The following is an 11,607-nucleotide window of genomic DNA, read 5'->3' on the forward strand; positions in this document are numbered from 1 at the left end:
GGCCTTTCTCCTGTACATCATCTGGAGAAAAGGACTTGGGCTGGCATTAGAATGGGCAGAGGGTCTCCTGCCTATATGTCTGGGGCTTAGAAAAGGAGATGTGATGTATAATTTTAGCTGTCAGCTTGACTGGGATACCCAGATACCCAGATAGCTGATAGGGCATTATATCTGGGTATATCTATGAGGGTATTTCCAGAAGAGACTGGCATTTGATTCACTGGACTGAGTAAGGATATTCACTTTCACTCAATGGGGGCAGACACCATCCAATTGGTTAAGGGCCTTGATAGAACAAAAGGCAGAGGAAAAGTGAATTTGCCATTCAGGCTCTCTCTTTTCTTCTCTCTCTTTCCCTCTCACCACCCACCGCTTCCCCCTTCCTCTCTTCTGCAGCTGGGACACCCTTCTTCTCCTGCCCTTGGACATCAGATCCAGCCTTTGGATTCTATAACTTGTACCAGCAGCACCCCCACACCCAGGTTCTCAGGCTTTCAAACTTGGACTGAACTACGCCACCAGCTTCCCTGGTTCTCTAGCTTGCAGAAAGCATATGGAGGGGCTTTTCAGCTTCCATAATGATGGGAGCCAATTCCCATAATAGAGCTCATCTGTCCCTCTCTGTACCTATGCTCTTGGTTCTGTTTCTCCATTCTTGGCGAGAATGGAGATTGTGGTTTGCTACAATGTCGAACAAGACTTTATGGAAGGTTCTGGAATAATGGAAGGGATCTACAACATAGACACCACCAATGGTTACCTCTGAAGGTGGCTGTGCTCAGAGCACATAGGCCTGGGAGGGAAAGGGGTGTCTCAGAAGGAGGCATGTCTCCTCCATTAGTCATGGTTATGTGGAAATTCGCTTTTCTTTTGCCTTTTGTTTCTATCAAGGCCCTCCCCCGATTGGATGGTGTCTGCCCTGTGGGGTGAAGGTGAACATTCCTTACTCAGTCCAGTGATTCTAATGCCAATCTCCAAGTAACCTGATTAATGGAGGAGACATGCCTCTTTCTGAGACACCCCTTTCCTTCCCAGGCCCAGGTCCTCTGAGCACAGCCACCTCAAGAGGTAGCCACTGGTGGTGCTCTATGTTGTAGTTCCCTTCCGTTATTCCAGAACCTTCCATAAAGCCTTGCTAAGCGTTGCAGCAAACCACAGCCTAGAATGGAGAAGTCCAGGTTGGGCACTAGTGGCTGGAGAATGGGAACATTGATGCTAGAAGCTGCCAACAGACACTCACCACACAGGCCACTTTCCTCTGGCCAAGGCTGGCACCACCTCTATAGATGAAAACTTGAGCCAAGAGACTGTGAGAGAGTGAGTGGGGAACCTGAGGTCATTTCTAATATTGGGACTCCGGGATTCTGTGAAGGGACAGTGTGAAAGCTTCAAGGGCTGACACCCTGACGGAGGAGGGTGCAGCATGCTACGCTGTTCTGTCCTCCACATCAGTATCTTCATCACCAACTTGTAGGATGACACAGAAGGCAGGCTTGGCCTTCTAGCAGATGTTAGAAATCAATAAGGAATAAAGGATACTTACTGGCAGAATCTGGATTCAAAGACATTTTGAGAAAGGGGAATTATGATCAAAATAAGCCCCAACCGAAAAGAGTCTAGTGGAATCTGAGGGGTGAAAGTTCATTAGCGGGAGCAGAGAGGTGGATTTGTTGGTAGGGGCTCTGTCCAGTGGGACTCCTTGTTTCCACTTATTCCAACTCAAATTAGCATAAGCCAAAAGATCATGGGTTGGCTCACATAGAAAGTATGAATGTGTTAACTTCGGGCATGGCTGGACCCAAGTACTAAAGCAACATTGGCAGGCCTCTAGTCTCTCTCCTGTGTCCATACTGCTTGTCTCTGCTTGGTTTTCTTCTTCCTGAAGCCTCTTTCCTTTAAAAAGATGACTGGCAACAGCCCAAGATTTGTTTCCACCCTCCTCCAGCAACCTTAGTAGAAAGAAACGTCTTTCCCCAACATACATGTGAAACCCCAGGGAAGACTCTGGTCCTGCAGGCTCTTCATCTTGCCCTTTCAGTCAATCAGTGTGGCTAGGGGGTGTGGCATGTCCTGCCATAGTGGCTGGACCTAGACAATTGCCCTCTTTCCTGTCTTTGGCGAGGGGGCACCACGATTGACCGGCCTAGCAGGAATGGAGTGCAGGGGGTTTGTTCTCTCAGGAAATGGTGCTGCCTGACAAGAACAACATGTCCACCATGGTGTCTAATGCTGACTGGAACCATTTGACCATTTGTCTGGTCTCTGCCAGCTCCCAGGGCCGAGAAGCTGCTGCGCTATGGGCTCTTGATAAATGTTTGTCAAGTGATGAGTGAACTTCCTTCTCCGCAGACCTTAGCAGGAGATGGCTTCTCCTCTTCTCCTGAATAGGGGTGATAATCTGGCTCCTTACTTCACAAGGTTGAGGCGTGGCTCAGTCAAGTCATGAGGAAGACAAGCTGAGTGAAGCACATCAATCCTCCCAATGCCCAGGACGAGGGGGAGCTAGCCGGTGCCACCTCAAGATGCTGACTGGGAGGACTGGCTCATGCTAGGGAAAGCCAGGAGTTCTGTTGCTCTGTGTCCCCTCGTCCTTTGCCCCAACTTCCCGCCGTAACTGCCTCCTCTAGGATACCTGGGTTTCATCCACCCAGGAAATATAGATCTATGACAAGATGTTTCCTCCCTCTTGCCAGGCATGGCTGGGAATGGAAGCAGTGGTACAGAAGAATATTCCAGGCCCACTCTGTTTTCCTCCCTGGAGATCTCCTCCCTAGCATCGATTTAGCAAACTCCATCCATTGCTGATTCATTGGTGGGTGGGAGTAGAACGGGGTGTAGACACTCCCCACGTAAATTCATGTCCTGCTCCTGGGAGGGGTGGCCTGATATATCAAGGTGTCAGTTTTCCCTTATTCAGCTATCACTTCACTTCAGGCGATTCTCCTGCCTCAGCCTCCTGAGTAGCTGGGATTACAGGCACGCGCTACCGTGCCCAGCTAATTTTTTGTAATTTTTAGTAGAGACGGGGTTTCACCATGTTGACCAGGATGGTCTCGATCTGTTGACCTCGTGATCCACCTGCCTCGGCCTCCCAAAGTGCTGGGATTACAGGCTTGAGCCACCGCGCCCGGCCAAGAGTTGCTATTCTTATTGAAAAACCTCTTACTTAGTATGTGGAGAAAAACAATGTGATCCCATAGAATGTGGATGCTCAGATGATGGATTAAAGAATCAGTGAATGATTCTTTTCAGTTTGTTTCACATTCTTTTCACATTGTTCATGAATAATTCTTTAATTCGTTATCTGAGCGTCCACATTATATGGGATTATTTTTCATGCTGACCACCATGCATGACCAGATTATAACATGCTAGAAAAAAAAAACAAACATACACTCACACAAAGGGAAACATCTTTTAGACTCAAAGGCAGTAAGAGATTTCTTAGACAAAAATTCAAAGTAGAAACCATAAGGCAGAAAAAGCAGAGGGGACTTCATGGTGTTAAAATCAGATAGATCTGTTCCAAACGACACATGGCAAAATGAGAGAAGTTACGTGCAGTCTAAAATTGACAGGAGATTAGTAGCCTCAATATACAAGGAACTCCTGAAAATTAACAAGGAAAATAAATGGACAAAGGACACGAGCAGGTAATTTTTGGGAGAGGAAACCCCAAAATCCAGGAAGCACATGAGGAGGTGGCCAAGATCATTAGTACAGAAACATACATTATAACAATAAGATATATGAGCAGATATTTCTCCAAAAAAGATATACAGATGGCCAATGAGCACACAAAAAGATGCTCAGCATCACTTAGGATACGGGAAATGTGGACGGAAAGCACAGTGAGATATCACCTCATACCCTCTAGAAGAGCTACTGTCAAGAAAACTGAAAATACCGAGTGTTGGTGAGGAGTGAGACATTATACCCTTGTGCACTGCTGGTGGGTATGCACAAGGTGCAGCCACTGTGGAAAACAACATGGCCATTCCTAAAAAAACAATTCAATAGAATCACCATATGACCAAGAATTTCCACTTCTGGACATATTCCCAAAAGGATTGAAAGCAGGATGTCAGAGAGATACTGTATATCCAAGTTCATAGCAGCAGCATTCACGGGAACCGAAAGGTGAAGCAAGTGTCCATTGATGGATGAATACATAAACAAAATGTGGTCTACACGTGCAATGAAATATGATTCGGCCTTAAAGAAGGAGAGAATCCTGTGACAGGCTACACCATGGATGAACCTCGAGGGCATTGTGCTAAGTGTAATAAGCCAGTGACAAAAAGACAGTATTGCATTTACCTCTGATACCTAGAATAATCAAATTCATAGAAACATAAACTGGAAAGATTGCCAAAAGCTTGAGCCAAGAGGGAATGGGAAGATAGTGTCTAATGGGACACAGTGTTTCAGTTTTGCAAAATTAAAGAGTTCTTGAGATGGATGGTGGTAATGGTTGCACAATAGTGTGAATATATTTGATACCCCTGAAGTGTACAATTAACAGTGGTTAAGATGGGAGATTTCATGTTATATTTGTTTTACTACAATTTGAACAACAAGATACCACCTAATACGTACATAGGAGACAAAATTCTCAGCTGAACCCCAATAGGCAAGCCCTTCTGTAATCCTCTCCTGGTAACTGTGGGCAGAACCTGTAACATGTTTCTAATCAATAGCTTATAACAAAGGTGACAGTGTGCCATATGGAAAAAGGGAAAGGAACTTGTCAATGTAATTAAAGTCCCTGATCAGTTGACTTTGAATTAATCAAAAAGGACATCATCCTGGTGCAACTAATCAGGTGAGCCCTTTAAAAGAGGATGTAAAGGTATGAGACTCCCTCGCTCCTGCTGACCTTGAAGAAACGAGTCTCCTTGAGTTCTACAACGACTCGGAGATGACTTCCACCAGAGAACTAAGGCAGCCTGGAATCAGATCTTCCTCCAATGGAGCCTCTGATGAGAATGCAGCCTGGCCAACATCTGATTGCAGTCTGAGGAGAGAACCCAGCTAAGCTGAGCCCAGAATTTTGGCCCACAGAAAATGGAAGATGAAAACTATATGGTGTTTCTAGCCACACAACTTGTGTTAACTTGTTCAGTAGCAGTAGAAGACTAATGCAATCTATTGGGCAAAATTTAGCTGGGTAAAGACAAGTATTGGAGCTGGGCACAGTGGCACATGCCTGTCATCCCATCTACTCGGAAGGCTGAGATGAGACGATCGCTTGAGCTCGGGAGTTTGGGGCTGCAGTGAGCTATTACGACAACTGTCAATAGCCAGGGCAGCAACCGAGATTCGGTCTCTTAAAAAAAACAAAAACACAAGCGTTTGTGTTGGGTGTGGACGTGGGATGTTGGTGAGGGCACTGCTTGTGGAGTATAGACCAGAGCCACCATTGTGGAGGGATTTTGGTCAATAATATGCATCCTCTACAACCATAGATGTAGAAGAAACTGACACAGATTCATCAAACATGCACACCGAGATGTTCACTGCAGAGTTCTGTGAGGCAGTGTGGGATGGGGGCTGTGGGAGGCACCCTAGGGGTCTACGCTGGAGAATGGAAAGGCAAAGTGGGAATGGTCCACACCATGGAGAATTCTGCAGCAGCAAGGAGAGATGAAATGCACACACGGCCACATGGCTGGGCCTGAACACAGGGCTGAGTTTAAAAAGGAGGAAGCAACATGGGAACCCAAACATTACCATTTGCAGAAATTAAAAGCACATAAAGTATCTGTTTTGCAAGAGCATTTTAAAAGCAGGGCAAGAGGTGGGGGAATCTATGGGGAGTGTGTTGCCCATGCAGGGGAAGGGAAGGGGAGTAAGTGTGGAGAGAAAAGAATAAATAAAACCAGACCGCTTTGATTGGACCAATGATAATAATTCACCGAGGAGTTTAGCTGGACTTGAGAGTAGAATTAACTGCAACTGGATCCAGGGGTGGCTGCAGAGGCAGCGCTGTCCACTCCTTTGTGGAGGAGGGAGGTCACCCGTGCAGGTGGGGAAACAGTAAACGCCAATGAAGTGGGTACGTGTGGTATAGAGAGAGCAATAAAGGAGAGATTAATTTGGCTTAAGAGGGACATCTGCCTTTATATTACTAAAGACTTTCCATTGCAAGACACAGAGTCTGACCCAAATTGATTTGTTTTTAACAAAGACAATTTATTGACTAAAGTGGCTAAAAAGTCCAGGCTGACTCCCTTGTGTGGGAAAGACCGTCTCCAGCAGTGCCAGACATATTCTCTCCAGCTGGGAAACCAGAAATGTGAGCCTCCATTACTAAGAGGTTTTCACAAATGCCCTAAGGCTGCCCCCTTGGCCTAGAAAGAATGGCATGCCTGTAGTAATTCCCAGCTCCAGGCCTGGGTCACATCACCACCTGCCGCCAGCACGGGCATCCAGCATTGGCATGGCAGGAGCACGAGCTCATGGAGGGACGTCTTGGAGAATGAATCTTGAAAAGTAGAAAGCGCGATTCCGCGGCTGTGCAGCTCACCTGTGACCTTCGCCCCATTCCCTCAACTTGGCAGCTAGTAGTGATGGAAGAGAGCCCTGGAGCATTTCCTCCTAGAAAGAAAATGCCTCCAGAAGTGCCTCCCTCTGGGCCTTTCTCACTACCAAAATGTCCCTTTCCCAGAGAGAAAGGAGGCTGAAGGGCGCAGAGTGTTCTCAACACAGATGCCTGTAGGGAGGGCCCTCGTGGGGGCCTGGGTCATTGCAAGAGGCAGCTCATGTGGATGCACATCTATATAATCAGTTGGCAGAAAAGTACCAAGCCGGCCACTTTTCATCTGGCACCAGGCAGGCTGCAGGGGACAGAATGTCCATGATGTCTCTATAGAAACACATTCCGGCCTAGCCCCAGGGCCTTGGGGTTCTCCAGCACTTAACCACCAGCCCTCCTGCCCTGCCCAGCACAGGAGAAGCCAGTGGATGACTGCCTTCATTGTCTCCAGGGGCACTGGAGGAGATGCTGGGCTGGGTAGGGCTGTGTGGGGTGAAGGCAGTGTGGGCTCTGAGGGTCAGGGAATGGCCTTCCTTTATCTATTCCCACAACACCTCCCCAAACCACTCCTCCCACTGCCTGGGGTTTTGAACACAGTCCTTGAAAAGTAGAAAGGACTGGTGGCAGGCAGTGTGGTTATGGAATGAGCAGCCAGCCGCAGGAGGCAGCGCTCCCACTGTGTCAGCAAAGAATAAGCACTGTTGCTTTTCCCCAGAGCCAGGCTGCCTGGTACTGGTCTGCACCTGTGTCTCTGGAGCAGGAAATCGAGCAGAGGGAAATGTGTGAATTGGTTAGAGTGCTGTCAGCTGTGAGGAACAGAAAGCCCAACTCACAGGGCTTAAACAATCAAAATGCGTCTCCTGTGCCAAGCAGTGCAGAGGTAGGACAGCTCAGGGCTGCTTAGTTCAGTGCCACAGGGACATCAGCAAGGACCCAGGTTTCTTCCACCTTTCCGTACTGCCCTCTTCAGTGGGCCAGCTCTGTTTTCAGGCCAGGTTCCCTCATGATCACAAGACAGCTGCCACAGTTCCAGGCATCACCTCCAGATATGACAACACCCAGCAGAGGAGACTCTCTTTTCCTGGATCCATCTTTCAAAGAGTAAGGGAACTATTCCCAGAATCCCACCCAGCAGCTCTTCCATCATGTCTCACTGGTCAGAATTGCATCACAGACCTATCCTTAGCCAGTATCTGGCAAAGAAAACAGGAAAGCCATGACTGGCTTGAAGGGTGTGGACTACCCCAGTAGCACACAGTTCAGATACTCCTGCACATGCTTCAACAGCCTCCACCACACAAGGAGACAGAGGCCCTTCCCAATCGGAGATTAGCTTTATTCACCATTGAGGATGTGCTGTTTGGAGCTATGGGGGACATCTTGCCACACTGGGAGACATCTTGCAACAATGGGGGAAAATCAAGACAATCTCAGACCTGCCAACCTCGTGACTTCATTGGCCTGTGAGACAATCTTGGGACCACACTAGTTTGTTACGTGAGTAAAATTAACTCCTGTTCAATGAGGCCTCCATTACTTGAGATTTCTTTGCTTGCAGCCCACCTGACACAGACTTCAGTGTTTGCAGCAGTGGAGGGAGAGGAAAGGCTCCAATGGCGGCCATTCTCCTTTGGGCTCCCGTCCTCCGTGATGAGAAATCCTTGTAAAATTCACCCACCAGTCACTGAGAAGGCCTAATTTCTGCTGACTTTCCATCTGTCCTTGCAAACTTGAGAGGAAACTGGACCCTGAGCAAAATGATGAAATTAGAAAGTCCCTGAGCCCTTCTTCTTCTCACCAGAAATCTCCACACATGACCCAAATTTTCAGAGGACATAGGAAAGGATCAGTTATAATTGCAAATAACAAAGACTCAGAAACCTGAAAACAGGGTCTTAAGCAAGCAGGATTAGATGTTTTTCTTTTCCTTGAGTAATGAGAAGCCCAGAGGTCAGGATCCCTGCTGGTCCCACTGCTGGGGTTGGGTGAGGCTTTAGGGGACCAGGGTTCTTCCAGTTCCCTTTGCCATCCTCAGCAGGTTCCTTCATCCTCAGGATCACAAATGGCTGCTGCTGCACCTTCAGGCAGAGTTTTGTGCCCAGGGAGCAATATAGGGAAGGGGAAGGATACAGTGAAGAGCCACCAGCTCCAACAGGAAAGCAGTAGCTGTCCTGGAAGCTCCACTCAGAGGACACCTGTCCTGCGCTGTCCTGAGTTGTGTAGCCACCTTTGGCTTTGAGGGAGAGGAAGGGGAGAATGGCTGTGGGCTGGGCAGCTAGCTGCCTGGGCCACCAGGTGTGGCGTCAGGAGACCTGGGACTCAACTCAACACTGCTTCCTGCTGCCTTCAGTAATCCCAGGCAGCCCACATCATGCCTGCCACCTCAGCAGCCTCCCATGCCTGGCACAAGGTGGGAGAAGAGAACTGCCTCGGTGAGGGTCCCTGCAGGCTGGGTGTTCACTTGGCCTTCTCCCCATCTGGGGCAGTGGGACCTGGGGCAAGCGTGGGATTGGGAAGAGTGGCTTATTCAAGGCTCTTCTGATCGCAAGTGATGGACATTCATTTATCTCATTGAAAGGGAAAATGGCCGGATGATCATTGATTTATTTCAGACCCAGTGGGCAAGAGGAGCTGTCAGACCTCAGGAAGAACCTGACCTCAAGCTAGTGAGCGCTTGGAGACAGGCAGCTGCTCCTTCTGGTTCCCCTGGCCCCAGGGTTGCCTGCCTCTGCTGTTCTCTCCTCACCCACCATACCTTCCCTCCCTCTGGATAGAAAGGGGTTTCTCAGCCCCACAGCTCCTGCATTCCCATGGACAATGGGCTGCTGGCCTCTCTGAATTCATATTTCAGATTCCTAGGAGAGACTGTCTGATAGTCCAGCTCACCCTGGTGTCTCTCTTGGCCAGTCAATCCAGCCATGGAGTTAGAGCAGTTTCCAGAAAAGAGGGGCTGGATGAGGCTGACCAGCACACCTAAACACTGACTCCAGGGAAGGAAGAGAAGTAGAGGCAGGAGGCTCCTCTTGGAGATCTGGGGGAAGGTGAGACAGGGCATTCCTTTAGGACCTGTGCCTCAAAGGCTGGTGGGAAGTGACAGCTGGGTGAGGACAGGCTTCATGAGCTCTCATGAGTCCAGATCAAATATGGCTTTAACCCCTCTCTGAGTCATGGCAGATCTTTATCTTGCAAATAGCAGAAAATCCAATTCAAATGACTTGGCCAAAAATGACAATGTGTGGATTCACCTAACTGAAAAGTCAGAGCCAGGAGGGACTCAGGCATGGTTCGATCCAGAGTTTCAAACTGTACTTGCAATATTTTCTCTGCAAGTTTCATTTTGTTTCTGTTTCCAGTTCTCTACAAGTCATTCATCTCTATTTCTTTGTGAGACAGTTTCATTTCAGGCTGGCTTTCCCCTGTGGCCCAAATGGCCTGCTTTTGTCAGCATCTCAGTGAAGTCCTTATATGGGCTGTGAGTGGCCCAGCTTCACATGCCCCGTCCTGAACAAGAGGGAGGGTCGTTTGCTGATTGGCTTGGTCAAGTCACATGCTCCCTTCTTCTCACTCCCTTCAAGGAGGAAATTGGCTTGTTTGGGGTCACACCATCCCCCAGCAGATCTCTGAACTATAACCAAGAAAAGGGAGAAAATGAAGCAAATGTCCCCACACCAGTCATTTCCAAGACCTGGCCAGTTTGCACAGAATAAGAAAACAGATGTATGGGGCACAGGCAAGTGGGCAGCTGAAGAAAGGCCCCAAAGATGAACAAGTCCTAATTTCTGGAAGCCATGCATATGTCAGGAAACTGGACCCTGGGCAAAAGAAGTTCAGGTAGCCAATGGGATTAACGTTACTAGTCAGCTGACTTCAATGTAAGGAAATAATACTGAATTATTCAGGTGGGCTCTGTACAATCACGCTCATCCTTCCAATGTGCAAGAGGGAGGTAGGAGAGTCCGCATGAGAATGTGAGGCATGAAAAACCCTCACAACAATTGCTCACTTTAGAAATGGAAGGGGGCCATGAGCCAGGGCATGTGGGCAGCTCAGAGAAGCAGATTCTTCTCCACAGTCTCCAGAAGGAATGCAGCCCTGGTGACACCTTGGCTGTAGCCCAGTGACACCCAGGTCAGAGTCTGACCTTGAGAACTGCAAAATAATAAACGAGTTGTTCTGAATCACTGAGCTGGTGGCAATTTGTTACAGCAGCAGTAAGAAACAAAGCCACGGCATTCCAAGGGCAGGGTTCCCCATGGTGAGAGTGACAGAGCAGTGCCCTGTGCAGTGGTGGGTGACAGAAATACAACGTGCACTGCAATGGGGAACTAAAGTTTTCTAGTGGCCACATTAACAAAGAAAAAGAGGCCCTGTCCCCTCGCCGAGTCCTTCTGCTGCCGCCACGATGATGTGCGCGGCGCCCTCCGCCGCGCAGCCGGCCACCGCCGAGACCCAGAACATCGCCAACCAGGTAAGGTCCCAGCTTGAAGAAAAAGAAAACAAGAAGTTCCCCGTGTTCGAGGCTGTGTCCTTCAGGAGCCAGGTGGTTGCGGAGACGAACTACTTCATCAGGGTGCATGTCGGTGATGAGGAATTTGTCCACTTGCGAGTATTCCAAAGTCTCCCTCATGAAAACAAGCCCTTGACCTTGTCTAACTACCAGACCAACAAAGCCAAACACGATGAGCTGTCCTATTTCTGACCCTGACTTTGGGCAGGGTCCTTCCACCAGAAGGCTGGTAATTAGTGATTTCTGTGTGGACCACAGCGTACACTTGGGATCATAAAATTAGCATCTCCTGGCTGCGCCCCTCGGGTGGAAGGGGCCGGATGCAGCAGCTGCTCTTGCATTTCTGTTCCTAAATTTCATTGTGTTGATTTTTTCTCCCTTCCAATCAGGTATCTTAATTACTTTCAAAATATTTTCAAAAAATAAAATACGTATTTTAAAAATCAAAAAAAAAAAAAAAAGAAAGAAAGAAAAAGAGGCCAGGCATGGTGGCTGGAATACCAGCACTGTTGTAGGCTGAGATGGGAAGATCTCGAGGTCGGGAGTTCAAGACCAGTCTGGT

General features: G+C 48.4%; 1 pseudogene; it reads left to right on the forward strand.

Moving 5' to 3' along the window:
- The first annotated feature begins 10,940 nt into the window (after nucleotides 1–10,940).
- Nucleotides 10,941–11,237, forward strand: LOC128929552 (cystatin-B pseudogene; annotated as a pseudogene).
- The last annotated feature ends 370 nt before the right edge of the window (nucleotides 11,238–11,607 follow it).

Source organism: Callithrix jacchus, chromosome 14 (genome assembly GCF_049354715.1).
Source record: "Callithrix jacchus isolate 240 chromosome 14, calJac240_pri, whole genome shotgun sequence".
Lineage (NCBI taxonomy): Eukaryota > Metazoa > Chordata > Mammalia > Primates > Cebidae > Callithrix > Callithrix jacchus.